The 24,702-nt window shown below is 43.0% G+C and overlaps 3 long non-coding RNA genes across 5 annotated transcripts in view; 1 reads left to right on the forward strand and 2 right to left on the reverse strand.

Moving 5' to 3' along the window:
• The window catches only part of LOC115301776, a 99,653-nt gene that overhangs the window by 33,944 nt on the left and 41,007 nt on the right, over nucleotides 1-24,702 (reverse strand). The window contains exon 4 of one of the 3 annotated variants that reach the window (XR_003913280.1): nucleotides 20,595-20,756. The exons of the other annotated variants lie outside the window; for them this stretch is intronic. This is a non-coding gene — a long non-coding RNA (uncharacterized LOC115301776). Of the gene's footprint in view, nucleotides 1-20,594; nucleotides 20,757-24,702 lie in introns of those variants that run through there. 3 annotated transcript variants of the gene reach the window in all.
• On the reverse strand, nucleotides 1,587-2,449 carry LOC115301779. The gene is made up of 2 exons (XR_003913283.1): nucleotides 2,273-2,449; nucleotides 1,587-1,813 (listed from the first exon to the last, which is right to left on the reverse strand). It is a non-coding gene; the product is annotated as an uncharacterized LOC115301779 (long non-coding RNA).
• LOC115301775 lies at nucleotides 2,583-3,755 on the forward strand. The gene is made up of 2 exons (XR_003913275.1): nucleotides 2,583-3,024; nucleotides 3,315-3,755. It is a non-coding gene; the product is annotated as an uncharacterized LOC115301775 (long non-coding RNA).

Here is a 24,702-nt window from a genome sequence, read left to right on the forward strand (position 1 = left end):
TCAAAAGCATCCCTCCTAACATGTCAGGGAACATGAGTCCTTTAAAGGGTCTCTCAAAGTGTCCTTTAAAGGGCATGGCGGGAGCAGACAGGTGAAAGTTCAGAACCTTCACTTTCCCCAAGCAGGGTGCTGCCAGCTTTCTTTCCTCACTGGGAACAACCCTATTTGTTATTTTGAGCCATGCCTGGGATGACACTTATGACATATAGCAAAGCGGGAATTATCTTTAGGAGCAGAAAGACGAAGACATACTGTGAGTCTGATAAGATAAAAGCGGCTGCAGATAAAACCATTTATAAAGGAAGATGATGGCTATCTGCCAAACAGAAGCGGGCAAACTCACCCACCAAATGCAAAGAAATGAAAAGAAGTCAAGCCAAATTCTGTGACGGGCTGCATGCTAGCATCCTTTCCTGTAAGACGACTCAGCAACAGGAGAGAAAATGGAAGGGGATGTTGGGTGATGGGGTTTGGGGACACTGTTGTGACCTTGGACAGCAGCTTCCTGTGTAGAGAAAGGAAGGGAACCCACTGCTTTACCTCTCAAGAGTCATGGTGCTGTTTAAGCGAGTGGATGCAGGTCACAAGGCTGTGTGTGCGGGCAAGCATCAGATACGGAAGGCATAGGTTCACAGACGGTCACATGCAGAAATTGCTTGGGAGAGCTGCTAAAAATATAGATTCTGGGCCTCAATTCCAGAGATGCCAATTTAGGAGGTTTGAGCTGAGGCCCAGGAATCTGGATTTTGGACAAATGCTTCAGGAGATTCTGAAATAGGATGCCTCTAACAACCCTATAGATAGATATTGTTATGATCCCAATTTTACATGTGAGGAAACTCAGGTACAGCTAGTTTGTGGTAGGGCCAGCTCCCAAGAAATCTTGGACTCAAGAAATGAGAAAAGAGCTTTTCCAGACCTGGGCTGGGACTCCTGTCCCTGCCCCCTCATCTGAGGCAGTCAACAGAGTGAAAGCCTATTCCCAGAAATGTCCAGCAAGATTGGACATGCTGTTTCTCTGAATCCTTTGAGTTTCAAGCAAGCAAATATGCCCAAGTCAGGTGTAAACAAACACTCATGAATGATAGAGACAAAGGAAGAGAGGAGGAGGGAGGAGCCACATCAAAAATTATAACCTACATCAAGTTTGTGCTTCTTTGTATCACTCTGAAGATTCACTGGGATAAAATATGCTCTAAAATATGTCATTGTCAAGGTGATTAAAATGTCATTCTGTACCCAACAGTGTACAGAGAGGAAAGGGAATGGCATCCAGGATGTCAAGTTTTCAGAAAATAATACAAAATGATTAAGTAGGGGCACCTGGGTGGCTTAGTCAGTTAAGTGTCTGGCTTCGGCTCAGGTCATGATTTCACGGTTCGTAGGTTCAAGCCCCACATCAGGCTCTGTGCTGACAGCTAGCTCAGAGCCTGAAGCCTGCTTCAGATTCTGTGTCTCCCTCTCTCTCTGACCCTCCCCTGCTCACACTGTCTGTCTCTCAAAAAAAAAAAAAACTTTAAAAAAATTTTAAAAAAAGCATAAGTAGAGTTACAAAACCCAGAATCAGTGAATGTTAGAATTGCATGTACCTCTGGGAGTTATCATGATTCCCCCCTTTTATTTCACCAATGAGAAAAACTGAGCCTTGGTGAGGGCAGGCACTGAGGCTGGGCGGCAGAGACCAGCCCCAAAGCCCAAGTTCTGGCCCCCTGTCTGCTTCTCATTTTGCTCCACATGCTGCCCTCGTGAAACTTGAAAGGAAAGGATGTCCTTAATGTAGCGCTCCTTCCAAACTCCTTGAATGGCTCCACGGCTGGGGTTGGTGCAGTGGCCCAGGACAGACAGAGGGAGGAAAGAAGAGGCAGCCAGCTGCAGACTCAGTAAGAGTCTCAGACATAATCACCATGTAGAGAAATCCCAGCTCCCCAGCTGCCTCAGAGAGTCAGACACAGAGGACAAGACTGAACAGAAGGGACCCTGACGAATGCTCTCCAGGATGGGTTAGGCTCTCCAGGAAGGCTCTTGCCTCTCACTGCCCTGCTGCCTTGGATACCCAGGGACGCTACCTGAAGACCAACTTCTCCGAGGCACAGGCCGTAGTGGCTGGAAGTAGAGGTGGAATCTCAGGCAGGATTCAGGTGTGATTTTCACACCAGCTCAAAACCCTCCCGGGCCCCTTGGCCAAGCATCCCAGATCCACCATGGTCTGCCTGTACTCTGCCCATCAATTTTATTTGCTACCACTGCCCTCATGTCGGCACCCATCCTATACCTTGGATTATTCTGCCCAACCGATAGACACCCTGGGAAAAGTGCCAGGGTCAGCCCAAGGGGCCAGCCCAGGCAGCGTCCTTGGCAGTGGAGGGAGAAGAATTTCCAGGCTATAGGGAGCAAGCCTGAGGGAGGAGGGCCATTGGACTCTGAAGACAGGCCTGAGCAAGGCGGCATACCACAGGACTTCCACATACCCCCAGCAGCACCCCTCACCTCTACACATGCCGTCACCATGGCAGTGACATCAACAGTGGAGGGGCGTGGCCCAGCCCCCAGCTCTGATTCTAATCCTCCTGTGATCAGAGCAGTCAAGGCCAGCTCGGGAGCAGGCCTTCCTCCCAGCAGAGGACAAGATGGAAGAACCCGAATTTCTAGTGTTCTTTTCACAAAGAGATTGGAACCAAGATTACTATCATAGAATGAGCAAACCCTGAGGCTTATCGTCACAATGAGGGATCCTGGGAACAAAACCAGACATAATCTCACTAGTAGAAGATAAAAGAAATGTGAGCTTATCTTCTACTCAAACCTGTAAGGCAGGGTGACCCTGCCAATGAAGTTACAGCCACCCACTGGCTCTGGCTTTAACTTTGCTTAAACCAACTTGCAGTAAAGTGGAGATGATCAAGGTGATTACCAGGAAAATCATCCATTGGGTAACTACTATGCATCAGGCTTTCAAAATTGTCTTTATTTCCTGAACAGAACAGGATATGTGAAGATACCAGAAAGAATGACTGCCCTGCTCCAGTAAGTCCGGAAGAGCCTTTCAAAGTTCCTCTTTTTTTCCTATTTGTCTTGGTAATGAATTCTGAGTCTTCAGCTATCTTTCCCCATCTCTGATAAAAGCCTAACTGTGGGGAAAGATAATATTTTCTTAATCAGATGAGTATCAGCGAGATCTATGCAGCAGCTTCTAACATTTTTTAAAGGACTTGACTCTTTTAGAAGCTTCTCTTAGAAGAAAGCCTTTGGGTATGATATGAATATGAAAGAATATTCTAGATTTATTTAACTCATAATCGTTTTTAAACTTTCAGGGTTGGCTGCAGGAACGCTGGAACTTTCTGGCTTTTTCCACACGGTGGAAAGGAGAACTGTGAGCAGTTATTTAGAAGATTTGAAAGATTCAACTGCTAATCGGGACCTTTAGGCATAAATGCTTAAGGTTTTGAAAGGCCTAGGTTAGAATGTTTTCTGAGTAGCTTTACCTCTTTCTGCTGCAGTTTCCAAGCCTATGAAAAAGAGATTATTATAGTCCATCCTTATAGAGATGATAGGAAGATTACGTAAAATAATGACTGTAAAACATTTAACACAGAGTTTGGCTCAGTAAGTGTTTGGTTTTATTACCAAAGGATTACAGTGCCTCCCTCCCAGCCCCCTTATCTGTATTTCATTTCCTCAGTTTAATTACCCTTGGTCAACCTGTGTCTGGAAGCAGATGATTCTCATAAAATATTGTCAGAAGGCCAGTGGTAGACTAATGCTATGTCACAATGCCTATGTCATTTCCCTCACTTTGTATCATCACGTAGGCAGTTTACCATCTCATATTATCACAAGGAGGAAGAGCATAGTATAGTAAGATATTTTGAGAGACAAACACCACACTTACATAACTTCTTTTACAGTATGTAGTTATAACTGTTCTATTTTATTATTGTTGTTAGTTTCTTACTGTGCCTAATTTATAAGTTAAGCTTTCTGGTAGGTATGTACACACAGGGGGAAACACAGTGTATATGGGGTTCGGTATTACCCACAGTTTCCGACACCCACTGGGGGTTTTGGAATGTATCCCCCACGGATAAGGCGGGGGGGGGGGCACTGTAATTTCTATCTTCGCTTGATTGTGCCTTTATAGACACAGCCTGTAAACATTCTGAATGTCACAGGGACTGTTCTAACAGGGAACAAATAGGCTCTCCAGGCAAAATGGAGTTAATGCAACCTGTGACTTCACTACTTGGAAAACAATTGGTGAAAGCTTTACCGTATTTGTTTTCTAGGGCTGGCACCACAAAGTGCGTGGCTTAAACACAAACAAACAAACAAACAAACAAAAATGAAAACCCAGAAACTCATTCTCTCAGTAAAGGCCAGCAGTCCAAAATCAAGTTAGCAGGAGGCAGATTCCTTGTGGAGTCTCTGAGAGACAATATATTCCACGTCTCCCAGCTCCTGGCAGCGGCAGGCAATCCTGCCATTCCCTGGCCTGTGGTTGTCCTCCAGTCTCTGGCGCCATCTTTATATGGCCTTTCCCCCTGTATTTCAAATTCCCCCCTTCTTTTTCTTCAAGGACACCAGTCACTAGATTTCCCTAAATCCAGGATGATCTCATCTTAATATCTTTAACTTAATTATATCTGTCAAGACCCCATGTCCAACTAAGTTCACATTTATAAGGACTGGGGACTAGGATTCAGACATGTCTTTTGGGGAAACACTATTCAAACCCACTGCCATTTTAAGTTCTTCAGACAAAAGCTTTTCTACTACCTTGTTGCCAGAATGAAATGACATCAGAGCAAATATTGCTCATTTTCTATACATCTTTGGAAACTCATACAAAACCTTAAGACATCTGGATTGCATGAGAAGAGTAAGCTTCTTTGAAATCAGGAGTCCTGTTAAGTCTTTTTTTAAATTTATTTTTATTTTATTTTAGAGAGGGAGAGTACACAAGCAGGGGAGGGGCAGAGGGAGAGAGCGAATCATAAGCAGGCTCCATGTTCAGCTCAGAGCTTGATGCAGGACTTGATCCCATGACCCTGGGATCATGACTTGAACTGAAATCAAGAGTTGGACACTCAATTGACCGAGCCTCCTAAATATATATATATTTATATGTACATATATATATACACACACACACATATATATACCTTTTTTTTTAAGGAGTCATGTTAATTAAGTCTTGATAGAACATGGTGGCAAACTCAATTTTGAAATTCTAAGTTCTAGTTAATGATGCTGCCATAGGCAGAATAATTCTCCCTGCCCCACCAAATGCCCCTGCCCTAATCTCTGGTACCTGTGAATATGTCACCTTACAATTACAGAGGGAATTGCTAATCTGCTAACTTTCAATTAGGAAAATTATTCTGGATTATCCAGGTGGGCTCAATGTAATGACAAGAGTCCTTAAGGGTGGAAGAGGGAGACAGAAGAGGGTGCATTCAAGATGCCACGTGGAAAAGCTTGACCCGTTGTTACTGACTTTGAAGGTGGAGGCAGGGGCCACAATCCAAGGAATGCAGGCAGCTTCAAGAAGTTGGAAAAGGCAGGGGCGCCTGGGTGGCTGAGTTGGTTAAGTGCCCAACTTAGGCTCAGGTCATGATCTCACAGTTCACAAGTTTGAGCCCTACATTGGGATCTGTGCCGCCAGCTCAGATCCTGGAGCCTACTCTGGATTCTGTGTCTCTTTCTCTCACTGCTCCTCCCCCACTCATATTCTCTTTCTCTCTCTCTCTCTCAAAAGTAAATAAAACATTTAAAAATTTAAAAAAAAAGGCAAAGACAACACCGTCTTTCATTCAAAACTCCCAGAATGAAATGCAGCCCAGCCAACAACACCTCAGCCTACTGAGACTCATGTTGGACTTCTACCCCAAGAATGATAGTAAATTTGTTTTAAGTCCCCAAATTTGTGACAATTTGTCATGAAGCAATAAGAAACTAATACAGATATGTTTTAAACAAATACAGTCATCTTTCCTACTTATACTGCACTAAAAGGATGGGAGCAGAATTGGGCATGAACTTGCAAGAACTAAGTACAGAGAAGAGGAGAAAAGAGCAACAGCTTTTTTGAAGCTAGAAAGCAAATGCACAGTGGTGCCTGACCTAGCCCCCCTCAGAAAGCTGAGTCATAAGCCATTACTGTGAAGATAAGAAGCAGCCCACTGGGTTGTGCAGAACCCTCCAAAGGCCCCAGAATTAATGGTACCAGGTATATCTAGAAGCAGGGGGGAAGCAGAGATTTAGAAAACAAAAGGATTGGTGGGGGGGGGCCCTGGGTGGTTCATTCAATTGAGTGTCTGACTCTTGGTTTCAGCTCAGGTCATGATCTTACGGTTTATGGGTTTGAGCCCTGCATTGGGTTCTGCATTGGCAGTGCAGAGCCTGCTTCAGATTCTCTCCCTCTCTCCCTCTCTCTCTCTGCCCCTTCCCCACTTGTGCTCTCTCTCTCAAAAATAAACTTAAAAAAACAAAACAAAAGGCTTGGTAAAACTCTTCTCAAGGAGCAGTTAGAGTCCCAGATCTTGTTTCCCTCCCTGATCGGCCTTGCAACTTCTCCTCTCCAGCCCAGCAGAAGACCAGAGGCTCTGTCCCCATAGAGGAAATGACACAGGATCTCTAGAATGATAGACACGGCATCAAGCAAATGTTCATTGAATTTAATTGAGTTTAACTGAAACTGAGTTGAATTGGATAGTACTAGTGATATAAAATGTATGTCATATCACTTATTCATTCAACAGTCAATGTATAAAAATTAATAACGAAGACATAGTACCTTTGCATAAAGAGTTCTGGTATGGGACCTGGATAATTATGCGGATCGTTACAATAGAGTGTGGTGAGGGCAATGCCAGAGGTGAACCAGTGGCATTCTCAAAGTACTGAGGAAGCGGACCCTTCCCATAGTGGATTGGACAGACTTGCCTTCCCAGATATCTAGATGCCTGACCTTGATCACTGATCGACCTTTTTTATTAACCAATAGCACAGTGTACAAAGAACAGCGTTTTACCATGGGAAAACCATGACATGAAGTACTTAGGGTTATTTGTGGCATTCTGTGCCCCCCAACCAATAGTATCACCATAAAGCCAAGGATCTGAAAGTCTGATGCAATGAAGGGTCACTTGGGTATAGAACAGAGTAACATGAACTTTATTTCGCTATGTTATTTCTACCCTCAGAATAATCCTGCCAGATAGGAATTGCAATCCTTTATTTAGCAGATTAGGAAAGCTGAGACTCAGATAGTTTAGGTAACTTGCCCAAGACAATCTATCTGGGGCTTCCAGGTCAGTCTGTGCTCAAAGTCCACACTTGGTTCATGCAGCCACACTGCCTTAGATAGACAGGTACCTGGGGAAGTAGCTCTGGAGATGTGTCAGCTTAACTGAACCCAGAGCTCAGGTGTGGCCTGAGGTGAAGCCATCCACCCTGCTGTGTTCCCTTAGGACTAGAAAAATTGTCCTTGGGACAACACAACAGCAGAGTGTACTTCTTAGCTTATGACACACCTTCCCCAGGGGTCTACGAAAGCACCTCTCTTTTTTATATTTTTTCCCCTTTGCTCATTCATTCAACAACTATTGAGAGTATCTACGATGTTTTTCCACGTCTGGGAATAAAACAAAGTGTTTGCTCTTACAGAGCTTATTCTAGTCATGGAAAGAGACAAGTAAACAATAGATATATGTATCACTGGGTGAATGAGTGTTATGAAGAGAAAATAAAGCAGAGTAAGAAAATTAGAAGCAGAAGAGTAACAGGATCTGACTAAGGTTTTAAGAAAGATACTCTGGCCACTGTGTAGACAGTGCATTGTAGAGAAATAAGGAGGTAAGCCAAGGGACCCACAAGGAGCACTGGTGGCTTCATCGAGGCTGGCTGGGAGCCACAGACGTGGTAGAAGTAGACCATTCCAGATACTTTGAAAGTTGAATCAACATGATTTTCTAGAGACTGGGTGAGAGGTGTGAAAGAAAATTAAAGAGTAAAAGACCCTATCATAAGCTGGAAAATGGCTTCCCAGAAGATACCCACCTCCCAATCCTTGAAACCTGTGAATGTTACTTTACATGGCAAAAGGAGGGTAGTCTTTGCAGATGAGATTGAGGAGTTTAAAGCGTCTTTACTCAGAGAGAGAGGGAGAGGGAGAGAATCCCAAGCAGGTTCCATGCTGTCAGCACAGACCCAGACGCGGGGCTTGACCTCACAAACTGTGAGATTATGACGTGAGCTGAGGTCAAGAGTTGGACATTCAACCGACTGAGCCACCCAGGCACCAGAGACTGAGGAGTTTAAAATAGGGAGATTGTATCCTCGTCATGTGGCTGGGCCTTAAATGTGATTACACACATTATGAGAGGGCGGCAGAGGGAGGCCTGATGCACAGAGAAGGTGCTGGGACCGTGAAGAGACCTGGAGATGCTGGCCTTCAAGACTGGAGTGATGTGGCCACCAGCCAACAGTGCCAGCAGCTGCCAGATGCTGGAGGGGACTAAGTGGATTCTCCTCTGGCATCTCCAGAGCAGCCAGCACCTTGCCTTTGGCATGGGGATACTGATTTTGGACCCCTGGCCTCCAGAACAGGGAGAGAATACAAGTGTGTTGCTCTAAGTGGCCCGGTTTGTGAGAATTGGTTACAGCAGCCTTGGGAAATGAATACAACCCCCACCCCACTCTAATTCCCCTCCCCACGCTAGACATCTGCTCTTATGTGTGTAATACATGGCCTGATAGAAGCAGCATGTACACTCGGAAAACATGGATTGTCGTTTGGAAGAGTGCATGTGTTTTTGAACAGTATTTATGCTGTAGATCTTTTTTGTAATGTTTATTTTTGAGACAGAAACAGAGCATGAGTGGAGGAGGGGCAGAGAGAGAGGGAGACACAGTTCTGGAAGCAGGCTCCAGGCTCTGAGCTGTCAGCACCAGAGCCACAAACCCACAAACCATGAGATCATGACCTGACCCGAAGTCAGTGAACTGAGCCACCCAGGTGCCCCTGTACTGTAGATCTTACTCTTCTTTTCTGTATTCAACTGTATATATTTAAGATCTTTTCCCACTCTTGGGTATATGCACAGATCTGCTGCAGAACATTCTGTATATATTCACCAGATACCCCTTTTACATTCTTGTACAGAGGGACATCTACATTGCTCCCAGCCCACCAGTCAAACTATGACGGTTTAAAAATTTGCTTTATCAAGACGCAGGTACTTGCTGATATGATCTTTCACTACCAAGTGAAAAGAACAGATACTGTAGTTGGATGCAAACTATAAGAGGATAAACTGTCAGCTTTGTGTTTGAGTGACAGGTATGATTCTTGAGTTCCCTTGGCCCAACCTTTCCTCATGGGTCCTACTGCCCTGGCCTTCCCCCTCCCCAAGAGATCTCCAGAAATTGAAAGGCTGAACAATTCCAGCTGTCTTGCTTGACAAATTGGAATGGAAGTTGGCAGCTGTTTTCCCTCCAGCATCCTATGGGAAATCCACCCAACTACATATTCCCAGCCTGCCCTTGCTTTCAGAGCTGTAAGGTTCAATACCAAGTGGCAAGTGCCACATACAGGACATTAGTGTGGAGAAGCAGTGCAAGGCCTGGGAGGGGCAGAAACAGCCCCTGGGAGGAAGAGAAGCCAAAGCTATTTAGCTGGAAGAAATGTGGATGGGATGAGAGCTGGCTCCAAGTATATAAACAATGACGCTAAACAATTGTGCTGCTACTGAGTTGAGAAACAGACACAGTGGACCAAAGCTGATAAGAAATACCTGGCTCAGACATTAAGAAGTCCTGTTTAACAAGTGAGGTTAGAGGCAACAATCACGCAGCCTCAAAGCTGGAGGATGTAGACTCGAATGAGCCTCTGTGAGAGCACTTTGTCTGGAAGGGACCCTACCAATCTATTTAGCTCTGTCATCCTTTGCTTCAGAAGCTGAGCTAAGCCCCTTTGCTTTGGTCTCCTCATCTGTCAAGAGAAGGGTCCAAAAGTTGTGGCTGCGCAAAATTAACCCGAAATGTGCCACAGAACTAAGTGTAAGCACTAAAATAAAAAAATCCCAAGAAGAAAACATAGATGGAAATCTTTATGACCTTGAATTAGGCAAAGACTTCTCACATATGACACCAAAAGCATGATCCATAAAAGAAAACAATGGATATATTGGACTTCTCCAAAATTAAAAAAACTTTTGCTCTCCAAAAGATACTATTAAGAAAGCTAAAATATAAGTCAAAGACTGAAAGATAATATTTGCAATTTAGATACTTAGAAATTGCCTAAGAACAATGATCCAGAAGGTAGTAGATTTGTGAAACTTTACACAAAATCAAGTGGCCTGGGTTAAGAGCTAACTTCGTTAAGTAGGTGGCTTTGTTTCTTTTCTGCTAAACATCCTCTCCTCTAGATTAGCACTTTTGGCCACCACATTTTATCCTTTCTGTTACCCCTTGTCCTCAAGTGGATAAGAGACAGACTTGTGTTCAAATGGGCAAGTGCCATTGACTCTAAAGAGATGGGTCCTTCTTCTGTAGAGTGGGGATAATCAAACCAAGCTTGTGAGGAGCTGTCTGCTGTTAGCTTCTCTCTTCTCTCCATCCCCAAACGTGCTTCCAGGAAAAAAAGGTGCTATTAGTCATTAGCACCTCACTGAAGAATGCATTGCATTTAATTCCATTTTTGCATCGGGAATTATCATTTTCAAAGTGGAAGAAAGGCTTTTTCTGCACAGAGGGAAAAACAGCCCTATCCAGCCTGCAGCCCTTCCTAAACTCTGGAAATCTCACTCTCTCATCTCCTTGCTTGGTTTTCCTTCCCAGAACTCTGGGAAGAAGTCAGTTATTGACATCTGAAAACCCTGTGCTTCCCCATCTTGAAGTGCTGTGCAGTTGCACGGTCCCAAGGAATGTAGTGCATTTCAGATTAGGTCAGCAGACACACCCAGAATGCCAAGGACACTGCTACAGTTACCTGAATGCTGAGTGCTTGCTAAGTCCTTCCTGAGAACACTGGTGTAGAGCACAGCTGGGACCAGGGTTCAATGAGGAGGAATGTAGGGTCTAACACTTAAGGAAGCACTCACGTCTAGGTGTCCACCCTACACTTGCATGATCCTCCTTAAGGAGTGCCTCCTTAAGAGTAGGCTTCTTAGGGCACAACCTTTCCAAGGCCAGCATTTTCAGGACTCCCCAGAGAGTGGTCTCCTCCAGTGTCACACCCTAGACACCTCACTTGCCTCACTTAGCAGCAGCTCTCCTGGAGAGGGTATGGACCCGCATCCACAGGTTGAAGTTAGAGTACCAGTGAGCCATGGAACCCTAGGCATGTCTGCATCCTGACTGTTCTGGCTCTGATTCTAGGGCTACTTTTCTTTTCTCTGCAATAAAGCAAAAAACAATTATGGAAATCCACATTACTTTGATCTAATAGATGCCAGCTTAAATTTCCTATCTTCACAGAAGCGTTCCCTGACCCTGTAGGCTACTCTCTGTTACGTTACATTAGCAACTTGTTCATTTTATTCACAGCAGCTATCACAACTGATAATATTTTATTTTATTGTTTTGCATGAATCAGGATAGTCTAGATAGATTACAGTTCAGTAACAAACCGCCCCCAATCTCAGGAGTTTGCAATGGTGTATTGTTTTCTCAGTCCACATTATGTTAGGGGGCAGCTGGGAGGCTCAGCTCAGGCCTGCCTAATGGGGCAGCCACCATATGGACACTTCTCTAGTCATTGTGTCAGAGGGCAGAGAGCTCCAGGGAGCATTACATCACCTGTTTAGCCCAGAAGGGACTCACGGTCACTTCTAGTCACCACTCATTGGCCAGAACTGGTCAATGTCCCCACCCACTCACAAGGGGCCCTACCACCGCACTTGTTCCCTAAAGGCAGAAAGCCACAAAGGTTTGATGAGCAGCTCTAATGACTCCTGCATTATTTATTTGATTTTGTCTGAATCCTCTAACCAGAACAGTCCATAAGGGCAGGGCGGTCTGTCTTGTTCATTCATTTTATCCCCAGTTGCTGGCATCTTGTTGGTGCTTAATAACCATCTGTTGACTAAGTGAATGGTTCTGGTAGTTCAGGATTGGTGACCAAGACTGTCGGGTGTCACTCCTCGCAAACTACTTGGAATCTGGAGGACCTTGTTGAATACTGCCTCCTCAGAGGAGAAGAGGACTGTAACTGCTGCTTTCATTAATTTTCTCCTTGAGTGTCTAACTGGCCAATGAACACGAATGTCTGGGAGTCTGAAAGCATAGTCCAAACTGGGTGAGCTATAATCTGACATCTCTTTGTAATTTTATTCTTTATCTTCAAAGCTCATGTGAATTTTATATTTTGCTCCATACTATACCCATGGTCATTAAAATACGTTTTAAAACATTTTACAGGGGAAATGAGTGCTTTGCAAATATGTGTCAAGCTCATTTCACAGTTTCGAGGCCCTGCTAACAGCTCACCCACCCCTGCATTCCCAGGTTGGTATGCCCCAAGCCAGGCAACATGGCTCTAAGCCTCCTTAGGTGGTGGATGGGGCCTTAAGGCTTGAGTTTAAAACATTAAAAACATCCTCTGTGTTTGATTCATTTCTGTGGTGCCTTTTTCTCCGAGGGCGAATTTGTAATGAATATTGCATATGGGAATTTGCCTTTGTTTAGTGAACTACACAAAAGGGTGATAGAGGACTCATTTTCTTGCCCACAGATCAATGGACATAATTGTTCTAAAACCAGTGCTTTTCAAACTCCTTTTTTTCCCCTGAAGCACACTAAGAAATACATTTTATAAAACTACCTGAAATGGACCCTGTTGGGAACCCTCTGCAGGCTGGCGCCCCATTCCCCAGCTGTCGGGAGCACTGCTTCCTTCCTGGAGAATCACTCAGAGGTGAGCGGGAGCTGGCTTCCCGAGGTTACGTACCCCAGCTCCTCAGAGCAGCCCGCAGCCAAGGCTGACATGGGGATTCAAGAGGCGCCACCGGCTTGTCTCCGGCAGCACCAGCTCTGTGCAATTCAAACCACTGGACTAGGCTTAAGAGCACACCCTTGCTCAGTGCATCCCCTGCCCTCTTGAGCCCCTTTCTCATTTTTCTGGAAGCATTTCCTAAACACATCACGGACACCCAAATTCTTTTCTTAAGCTCTGCTTCCAAGGAATCTGAGTTAAGACAATACCCAACACACACACACACACACACACACACACACACACACCCTTGAAATAAAATTGCAACATTTACACTTCACATGACATGCGCTGATACTTGCAATACTATTGGGTTCGATTTTTTTAAATTGCTCATTTGTGATCTTTTCATTTGATTTCATAAACCACTAACAGGTCACAGCCCTGCAGTTTGAAAATCACAGCACTAATCCTTTCCAAGTTAACCTTCCAAGTTAAGCCTCCAGAGGCTGATGCTGAGTACCAGGGTAGGTTAAGGAGAAGGTGAAGCGAAGGGCATCTATTCCAGTGTGCACGGCACTGAGAGTTCAGATGTTCAAGAAGTTGATTCTAATAGGACTGAGCACTCAAGGGAGCACCACGTGTCCACTGCCTTCTAGCCACTGACTGCTCCACACTCTCCAGGCCAGTTTTCCTTCCTGACCTTTCCTTCCTACTTGTGGTAGGAAATGTGGGTTCCAAGGAAATAAGGCAGATTTTGATCTCACACAAATGCACAAAGATGGACATGTGAGAACATTTATTTTGGTGTTGTCTATGATGGCCATGATGAAAACATTACAAATAGCCATCCCTAAGTGAACTGCAGCACAATGTGTCCAGTAATCATAATGTAGGTATCTAACTATAGAAAGTTTTCCATGACACATGAAGTGTAAAACTCAACAGCCCAATAAAATTCCATTTTTACTTTTAAAAATTAGTATGTGTATAAATGTATAAAAATATGTAAAACTATACTCAAAACTATCTGTAGGGAAATGATTATTGGAGACTCATTTTCAAAATCATTTCCACAGCATTGGAACTTTTCCCCACGAGTACAATTTACTTTTGAAATGCGAAAAAGCAATAATTTTTCACTTTAAAACAGTAAAACACAAAAGGAAGCTATACTGTGGCAGCCTGTGTTCCTTTGAAGTCACAACAGCGGCCCTCCAGCAGGCGACGTGTGCTTTCAAGAGTCTGAGATAGAAACCATTTCTAGAAGTTTGTGCTCTGAGGCAACATCTCAACGTATAGAACATATAGAAACGATGAAATACAAGTCAAGAAAATGTATAAACCATAGGAAGTCTCGGAAACTAGATAAATGTCCCTGTGCCCCAGAGACAGAAGAGAAACCGCTCATCAGGGAAGAAGGCTGAGGCCAGGGCCCAGGGGTTCAGTTCTGGAAACAGGTACAGGCGTCCGAATTTGGCTCCTGCAAGGCCCACAGAACTAAAAAGAGATGGGAGGAGGCTAGAGTAACCTCAACCACCAGACATGGTGGCTGGAAGCCAGCTCTCCAGCTGGTGAAAAAAACCTGGAAAAAGCTAGCTGTCTGGAGGTGTTTGTTTGTTCTTATTTTTCAAATCAGGTTTGTTATTCTGGCTACATTTTAAAATCACCTGAGGACTTAAGATAATAAATAAATAAAAAGAATTTAATTTTTAAATTTTTTTCTCTTAAAAAAATTTTTTAATGTTTATTTTTGAGAGAGAGAGAGAGAGAGACAGAGCATGAACAGGGGAGGGGCAGAGAGAGGGAGACACAGAATCGGAAGCAGGCTCCAGGCTCTGAGCTGTGATCACAGAGCCCGATGCTGGCCTTGAACTTATGAATGATTAGATTATAACCTGAGCCAAAGTGGGATGCTCAACCAACTGAGCCACCCAGGTGCCCCTCTCTTCCTTTTTAAAAAGGCTTTCTTGGAAATTCTAATACATGTCTAAGATTGACACCTCATTGAAACTTTGGGCTTAGGTAGGGCTCAAAGGATCAGACACAACCTCTGTCCAGGTTCACAGCCAAGCAAGCAGCTAGCTTGGAGATGAGATATGGGATTCCCCCATTTTGACTTCAGAGTGGGTATTTCTGACCATCTGAGACCTGCGTTGAGACTGGCGGCCCTGGGCAGGAGGCCTAACACAGACGGTCGGGATGGAGTAAAGAGAGACACACAGGAATAAATGTCTATTTATGGGTAAATGGATGAATCTATGATCTACATGATATATTCATAGAAAAGAATATAACAGTGAAATGTAGCAACCCAGCACTAACATGGCATCAACAGAGCAGTGAATTATAAAAGCAACTTGCAGCATGGTATGTACATTATGATATTTATTTAAATTTTAAATTGTGGAAAACAGGAAGTATATATTTTTATGGCTAAATCTGTATACACTAAAACTATAAATTTCATGTTGTGCTGAATTCATAAGAATTCAACACTATTTAAGGGCTGTGGTCACCTTTGGAAAGGATTTGGAGAGGGGCGTACAGGAGCAATAGACACAAACTTGGATGAGCCTCAAAGGCATCACACTGCACGTACGAAGCCAGTATTGAGAGGTCACATCCTTGGGGCAGCCGGGTGGCTGAGTGGGTTGAGCATCTGACTTCAGCTCAGGCCATGATCTCACGGTCTGTGGTCCATGGGTTCTAGCTCCATGGGTTCAAGCTCTGTGTCCGACAGCTCAGAGCCTGGAGTTTGCTTCAGACTGTGTATCTCCCTCCCTGCCCCTCTCCCACTCATGCTCTGTCTCTCTCTCAAAATTAATAAGTAAACATTAAAAAAATTTTTTAAATAAGTCACATCCTTATAATTGCATTTATTATATTGGAGAAAAGAATAGTAGAGAACAGATCAGTGGTTTCCAGGGGCAAAGGACACTGTGGTTATAAAGGGAGGTTTGGGGGGAAATGTGTCCTTAGTGTGGTGACAGTGATGTCAATCTACAATGTACTAAAACTCATGGGGATGGAATTCACAAAGATAGTAGAATGGTGGCTTCCAGGGGCTAGGGAGAGGAGGGAAAGGCAGTCATTCTTTAATGAGGAGGGAATTTCCTTTTGGGAAGATAAAAAAAGTTCTGGAGATGGATGGTAGTGATGATTGTAGAACACTGTGAATGCATTTAATGCCCTGGAACTATACACTTCAAATGGTTAGAATGGCAAATATTTGTTATGTATACTCTACTACAAATTTTTAATGAAAAAATTAATATGATTATATACCAGAAGAAGGAAAAAATGCCATTGCATGGTCATTTAAAAAAAAAACTAAAAGAAAAAATATGAAGCAAATATTACAAAAGTGTTAAGATTTATTAAAGCTACATGATAAATACATTCATGCCCATTAAATAAATTTTCTTCACCTTTCTGCATGTTTAAAATATCGTAATAAGTTTGTAATAATTTCAGGTCAAATCAGATTTTTAGGGCTGCAGGAAGCTTTTGAGATCATTCTTTCCATATTTCTTCTCTGAACAGAGAAAAGAAACAGTTTTCACAGCTGAAACTCCTGTTTTATCTATGCTGATTATTTGGAATTGAAGTTTCTAACTGATAATAGAATTAGGCTTCTGGAATTTTGAAGAGCTTAAGAAATGCAAAAACATAAAGAGTGTGCTCAACTTCTCCTATTCCACAGGAAACAATCCCTGTATTATCAGAACATCCAACTGAGGACTCTCAAAAACAGATTAAAATGTAATCAGCGGCTTTCTTCCAAAGAATTGTGAAAATAATTTTAAAACAAAAAAAGTTGCAAAAAAAAAAGTGTCTATTTTACACTGAGATATTCAGATTGATCTCATGAGGCATTTTAACTCGTTTCAACTCATCTTTGCTTCTTCCTGTCTTTATTCTCACCCCACTCTCCCCCTCTCTAAATGCAACATCATACTGGATAGTTTGTGACCACCTCTCACCCACGTCTAGAGTCAGAGTGGCTCAAATTAGAACAGACTGTCTTTAGAAAGTAGTACTCTGCAAAATTTTTGGCCAAAAACCAGTCTTATGTGCACGGTTCTTGGTTGCAAGCATTGAACCTGACTCGGGAAGCCAGGAAAACCAGGCCTGCACAGGGCAGGAGGTGAGGGAGGAGGCCCAGTCAGGGACCCCTTGACCGTGCCCGAGACATTGCCTTTGGTATCACTGCCACCAGCAAGAGTCTCACCCCGCGGCAGGCATCATGAAGACTTTCTCAGGTGGTGGGATGTCTTCTATGAATCAAAATTAAAGGCTTCAGGTGTGGGCATCCCATTGGCCAAGCCTAGGTCCCCAGCCCATTCTCTAGGTGCCAGAGCTTCTTTAAAGGGAGGCCCTTTTAAGGGAGTCTGCATTTCAGCAACCCTCACACAGTGAAGGGCTTTTCCAAGTAGAGAGGGAATTCTATGCTGGGAAGCAAAATAAGCAAGATCTGTCTCTTGGGTTTCCATAGGTTTTCCAGCATCCACAAGATGCATTTCTTCCCTTACTTAAATCCCCCTCATGGCTCCCCACTCCCTGTTTCCACTAAAGTCTCCACAAGTCTCCTTTGTACAACTAAAAATAGCTCCTCCGGAGGGCAAGCACAGTTCTGGCATCTCTGGCTCCTGCTCCTACTCTCACCCTACAGCCGCTTCTCATCCCAGCATCCAGTGTGAGCCCCTTAAAGCCTAAGACACAACCTCTCACTGCTCTGCCCAAAGCCTTCCAATGGCTCCCGGTCACTCCGAGAAAAAGCTAAATCTTCACAGTGCCTCCTGGACTCTCAAGTCATTCCCTCCTCCCCACCCACCTGAGCCTCCTTTTCTTCCTCTGCTCCAGCCATCCCTGGCCACCTCCCTATTTTTCTCACTTACCTAGCTTGTGTTCGCCATGGAGGCTCTACTTTTCCTTCCATCAGACTGACACACAACTTGCTCCCCATGCAAATGTTATCTTCGCAGCTACCTCCCCATGGCTTCTTCTGTATCCTACCTGTATCCTACTTTACTTTTCTTTATATTATCATAGTCAATGACATTCCACGCAGTTATCTATTTGTTCATCATCCATCTCTTTCCATTAGAACATAAAACTTATGAGTCACAGAATTGTTTTCCCATCATGGCATACCCAGAGTCTCGATCAGGGCCTGGTTGAGAGTAGGTGCTCACTAAACATGAATGGTTGCTGAAGTAGCAAGTGAAGTCCTCTGCTGAGAATAAAGGGCAGGGAGAAGAAAGGGGTGTCTTCCACTGAGGAGTGTAGATGTGGCTTGAGAAGGCTTCCTTGGTGAAGCAGAGAGAGCTGACCAGAAAAGGAAGATGTTTGTGCTAACAGTGACAGAGACACGGGTAAGGATGGGAACTCTGTAATAGGACCAAGGATCTGTGGTTGAGTAACTGCTTTCTTTTCGGCCTCCACTCAGCAGCCTTAAGATAGATGTAGAGAAGCACAATTGAATTTATTCAGCAACAGGGTTGACCATTTGGGTAGGGCAAAGGGCATGGGGAGAAAGGACATTGAGGTTCATTGGCAAAAAGCACTTGTGGGAATGGGCTTTGGGCTCTAAGCTGAATGCATGGTGAGGGAAGTTAAGAAAGGCAAGGAAGTGGGATAGAATACTCAAGCGAGGGATAGCATGCTGTCAGAAGGAGGCTAACGGATGGAACTATCCAGGAGGATTGCTTCTGAAGAGGCTGGGAAGGGATGAGAGTCAATGGACCGGAAGTGTGGGAGGGAAGGTAGGTGGAGTCTGAGATCTTTGAGCAAATCACTGTCAGCTGATGTGTGCGGCCAGACTAACAGATGCACACATACAATAGAATTTGATCTTTGTGAATTTTTAGGATCATAATGTCTTTTTTATTGTTGTTATAGATCTCCCAGGGATACCTAAAGATAAAGATCCTTTTTGTTATTGAACTACTCAGGAATTAATATATGAAAGGATCTGATATAAAACATGATGACTGTAGTTGACAATACCACATTGTATAATTGATATTTGCTGAGTTGAACTTAAATATTCTCGCCAAAAAGAAAAGAAAAGAAATATATGAGGTGATGGATGTGTTAATTAACTAGAGGCGGGGGTGGAGGTTTTTTCACCATGTGTACATATATCAAATCACCACGACATAGACTTTAAATATCTTACATACCATTTTATCAGTTATACCTCAATAAAGCTGAATTTTTTAAAAATATGAGGGCTATTTTAACAAAAAGATTTACAGTAATCTTTACTCTAACTATGCTTTTTTTCCCAGGACAGAGACTAAATCTGACTCCCTTGAGTAGAACAGCTGTCAGGATATTGGGTAGCTTTCTTGCATTCATAGAAGGCAGGCCAGAGAGGCAGAGCAGCAGGGAATGCAGAGAGAATGCCAAATAACATCCACTGGGGTCACTTTAGAAGCTGTCACTAAGCTGGTAAAGATGGTCAGATCCATCCACAGTGGCTACAGTGACCTCACACTACCCGCTAAATCTCTGGTGGCAGCCCACTTCTCCAGCCTCATCCCCTGTGGTGCAGCCCTCACTGATCACCGGAACACACTGACCCTCACGCCTCAGCCTTCCACATGGCCTACAATGCCCTCCCCACACTGAGCCTTATCAGCTTGATGAGCTCCTATGCGCCCTTCAAGACCCTATTAAACATCACCGGGGTGAAGCCTTTCCCTGTGCCCCAGGTACACAGTATTCCCACTGCACCCAGATAATATCTCTAGTATAGCCCTGGTTGTGTTATTTTTAAATCACCTGTTTTCCTGTCTGTCTGCTTCAGTGGACTGTTATTTTGCACCGGTCAAGGTCTGTGTCTAATTAATCTTAATTAATTAACTGGGTTATTCTAATTAACCTAAAGGGCAGGGTCTGGTTATTTGCCTCAATGCAAAATACAACGCCTGGTGCATCTGCATGTTTAATAAATGCTGAATAAATAACTGAAGTAATTAATGATGACCCAGAAAGCTGGAAAGTATCTCATGGTGCCAGTTAATGCATTCTTCTCCTTCTACACAGGGTCTGCTGAAAGCTAATCAATATTTTCCCTAAACCTGAGAAGCCTGGGGTGCCCAGGTGGCTCAGCCAATTAAGCTTCTTAATCCAACACAGGTCCTGATCTCTCAGTTTGTGAGTTTGAGCCCCATATCTGACCCTGCATCGGGCTCTCTGCTGTCAGGGCAGAGCCCACTTCAGATCCTCTATCTCCTTCTCTCTGCCTTTCTTCCACCTCCCATGTGCGTTCTCGCTCTCTCTCTCTCTCTCTCTCTCTCTCTCTCTCTCTCTGTCTCAAATAAGTAAACATTAAAAAAGCAACAACCCTGAGAAGCCTTTGGGCTGACAGTCTAATACTACGTCTCCTACCTATGGGGATATGTTTTAATGACTATTGTAAAATCCTCCCTAGTGCATTTTATCAATTCTCTTGAGTCTTCCAAACAGTGAAAAGAGAAGAGCTCATTACCATCACTCATACAACAACCTTAATATATACAAAAGCAGGTGGAGACGGCCACACCGGGCCAGCCTATAAAGCCTTCTCTATTATCTGCTAGGGCTGCCATAACAAAATTCTACAGACTGGGTGGCTTAAGCAACAGAAATTTATTTTCTCACAGTTCTAGAGGCTGAAAGTTCAAGATCAAGGTGTTATAAGGGTTGGTTTCCTCAGAAGCTTCTCTCCTAGGCTTGATATGGCACTTTCTTGCTGCCTCTTTACATGGTCATTCTTCTGTGCACATGTGCCCTTGGTGTCTCTCGTGTGTTCTAATCTCCTCCTCTTGTAATGACACAGGTCAGATTGGATTAGAGACCACTCCGATGCTTTTACTTTAACTTAATTACCTCTTTAAAAAAAACTGTCTTCAAATACAGTCACAGTCTGAGATTCCAGATATGAGGGCTTCAACATACGAAATGAGGGAGGAGAGGAGACACGATTCACCCCAGAAGATTCTCAGCAAGCACTTCATCAGACAGTAAAACTAGAGAGAGCTGGCTTGCAGGAAGCTGTGGTGCCCCTCCCTAATTCTTTCTTGCATTTATTCCCATTCCACCAATATTTAATGAGAGCCATTTATATAATGACATCATCTACATAACACCAACATTGATTTTTCCAAAATGCATGTCTGATTATGTCTCCCTTCAGACAGAAACTCCTGAATGGTTCCCTTGCCCTTAGGAAAATCCCCAAATCCTAGGATGGTATACTAGACATTTCAAAATCTGAATTCTGCTTAACCCCACAGCTACAATTCCATGCTATCCCTTTTGTTCCAAAGTTCAGAGGCTGTTTCCCAAACAAGTTATGCTGAGTTATTCCTCACTACATGAACCCAGGAGAAGATGTATTTATTCAACAAATATTTATCGTCTCCTTTCTGGAGTTGTGCTAGGCCCTGGGGCAGTTAACAAAATCCCATCCTCAAAGATCTCCTAATATGAGGGAAAGGTCAGACAAGTAAACAAAAATCATAATACAATGGATAGGCGATTTAGTCTAGGTAAAAATGGGTCAAGAGTTCAGAGAATAAATGTAAATTTATAGAGCAATAATTTCTCCAGTAAAATAACATACCAACCTCCGAAATTAGACTTAGGAGAAGGCTACTTCATAGCACAATGGTCTATGGTGTGCTAATACATTGCTGAAATTCTTCAGAAATGTGGTTTGTTATTAAGAATAAGTAACATCTTACATGACTAGTGAAATGGAAATTAGTTACACACTCACCAGAGTGTGCATGGCTCTCAGGTAGAAACTGAAATCCCTCCTTGCTGCCACAGATTCATCCCTTGGGTGTTTTTCACACGCACACATGAAAATAAGATTGGACAACCACTGTACAACCCACTGCACCAAGCCTGAGGTGGTCTGGTTCAATCATGCAACTTGTAGTGAGGGTTATTTATGTTTGAAACCCTCCAGCATGATTCTCAAGAAGTTACCTAGTCTAGAAAATTGCAAAAGAAAATGGAAGAGAGAACAAGAACAGGTATTAAGCTGTCAATGTGATACAACAGAAAACCTTCCCTCTAAGATCATTTAGAGTCGCTGGGGTCAACAGAGTGCCTCTTCCATTGTAAGGCATAACTGAGTTCACAACCACAAAGGAAATTCCCCAGCGGTTACAACAAAGAGAGGACACAAAAGAAAACTAGTCAGCGATAAGCTGACAGAGCAGCTACTCAGTTGGATGAGGTGGTATTGATATCAGTTTCCATGGAGGTCTGGTTTCAATGCCCACATGGGAGCAAGGAGTCCTTGAGTCCACCTGCAGTGGGGGGTGAGAAGACCCCCCCACTTTCACAAAGCCAGAACTCTCAAAGGGCAACACCTTCAGAGAAAGGGAGACAAACAGTAATGTGCTTACTGGCACACAGATCAAGGAAGTGTGTCTCCACTCATGTTCTGAGTAAGGAGAAATGTCAATTCTGATAGGGTGTTAGTCAATTCATTGCCTTTCGGTTACAAATTCACTTTTCAGTACATGGTCCATGATCATGAATTGAATGCTTTAAGCAGTTCTCCTTTGCAATTAAGCATGGTACTATTAGGTTTGTCGTCAGAGGGTGATGGAGGGACATTGCAGGAGGAAGGGGTTTCTCTTCCTGGCTCCTGTGTGCTAGGTTTGGCTTTTTCTCACTCTTGCTGCATGTTTGATGTGGAACATCCAGTCGTATACTATACTGTACAGTCCCTCAGTGACCTCTGTGCCCCATCCCAGGCCTGGTGACTACTTTTCCTGGCTCTCCTAATACAGACACCAAGTGCTCCAGACTTCATGCCCACAATGACATCGCACATTTCTGTATGCATGCACATAACAACTGTGGCATGCCTGCACCCTCAAAGTTGTTTCCTGCCTGCCCAGTAAGTGTGAACCTGCTCAAGTCGGGGCAGCTGAGTAAGCTTCTTTGCCTTCCTGTGAGCTCAATCTCAATCAGTCAGACCTGACCCCTAGCCTTGGGGAGACCCCTCCATCCAAGTTTGGCCTTCCTTTTAGCATTCCTTTTATATATTTTTATAGCCTTTTATCATAGCTTTACAATCCCTTATATTAAACTTTAAATTATCGTGTGGCTTCTGTCTCCTGATTATCAGTAATATAATATAGAAATCAAAACCTCTGAACTATGTCTTCAAATTTATGTTACAGAAACACGGGGAACAAATAGTTCCTCAATCTAGTTTGCACAGCATTCACACAGATAAAGCATGCTGAATATGAATTCACAATCCAAAATTTTTTAAATCACAAAAAATGTAATCCCTTCTTGAGGAAATGTTATCAAATATAATAACTGTGGGGCTTAGAACTACAATAACTTTTGATACTAAGATGATCTAAAAAGATTATTTAAGTATGCTTTAAAAATTGGCAATGTAGAAGAATTACTAAATGTAAATGGACTAAATAATTCAATTACATGACAAAGATTATGAAATCTTTGTTTTATTTCCTGATATGGATGTGTCACATGGATTTGTTTATGCTTTGAACATTTTATATAGCCACCTTTTAATGGTTATATACTTTTCTGAGTGTATCATCTATTTCCTATGTATGTTTATAAAAATATATACTTATACATAATTTTTAGGTCAAGGTAATAAATCACTAAATAAAACAAAATTTGAGAGAGAGAGATAAAGCAGTATTTATAGAAAAATTCATGACTTTAAGTAGGCTTACTAATTTTAAAAAAAGTAAACTAAGAAATTAGACAAAATAGAGTAAATTCAAAGAACACGGAAGGAACGAAATCAAAAGGTTAGGAAAAACATGCCTGAAAAATTGCAATTATTAATTGCTTTTCCAGTTTTAGTCTGTCCTTGCCTTCATGGAAAGCCCATCTGTGCAAGGAGGACAGCTGAGCACAACAACTACTTCTGTTGATCTAGGGAAACTTGGACTTCAGTTTTGGTTTTCTGATGGAGCAAGAAAAAAAGAAGTAATGCCTCAGGTGTACTCTGATACTAGCAATCTAATAGGACACCCCCTTCCATATCAAGCTTGTCCCCGAAGACCACATCCTCGAAATAAGGCAAACCAGAAGTATATCTGCCCCTAACCCAACCCCAGGACACTACAGTAAAGGTTACCTGTGTGCTAAGTGCCAGTGGTGTTGAACTTGCCTGTCTGGTTCCTTCTTTCCCTTAAATTCTGGCCTGATAGTTGTTTTGTTTTGTTTTGTTTTGTTTTATAATTGTGTCAGTTCTTTAACACTTCTACTAGATTTTAAAACACAGCCTAGGAAAAAAATCTCTATATATACACGTTAGACAGCATTTAGGTATATTTATCATGAGGAAGGCTTGAATTATCTAGCCCAGCATTATCAGAAACCAAGCTTCTATATGTGGTAAAAGTATAAAAATCCATGTAGGAGTTACATACATCAACTTAAGGATAATGGTTACTTTTGGAATGGAAAGGAGGGTAAAGAGATGGAGATAGCCTTTTAGCTTTTAGCTTTAGTTGTCATATTTTACATCTTTAAAAGAAAAAGATCTGGGGCAAATTTGCAAAATATTAACATCTCTTAAATCCTAGTAGTAGGTAACAGTAAACACTGGTGGGTTGTCTGCCCAGTATCTGTTATCACTCTTTCTTATTAATGGAACCCCAATTTTGATGAGATTGGTTATGTTACTTTTCCAAAGCCCCTTGTGGCCTTGGGATGCCCATATGAACATAGTCTGGCCAAAGCAAGGTATG

The sequence above is a fragment of the Suricata suricatta genome, chromosome 9 (assembly GCF_006229205.1).
Source record: "Suricata suricatta isolate VVHF042 chromosome 9, meerkat_22Aug2017_6uvM2_HiC, whole genome shotgun sequence".
Taxonomy (NCBI): domain Eukaryota; kingdom Metazoa; phylum Chordata; class Mammalia; order Carnivora; family Herpestidae; genus Suricata; species Suricata suricatta.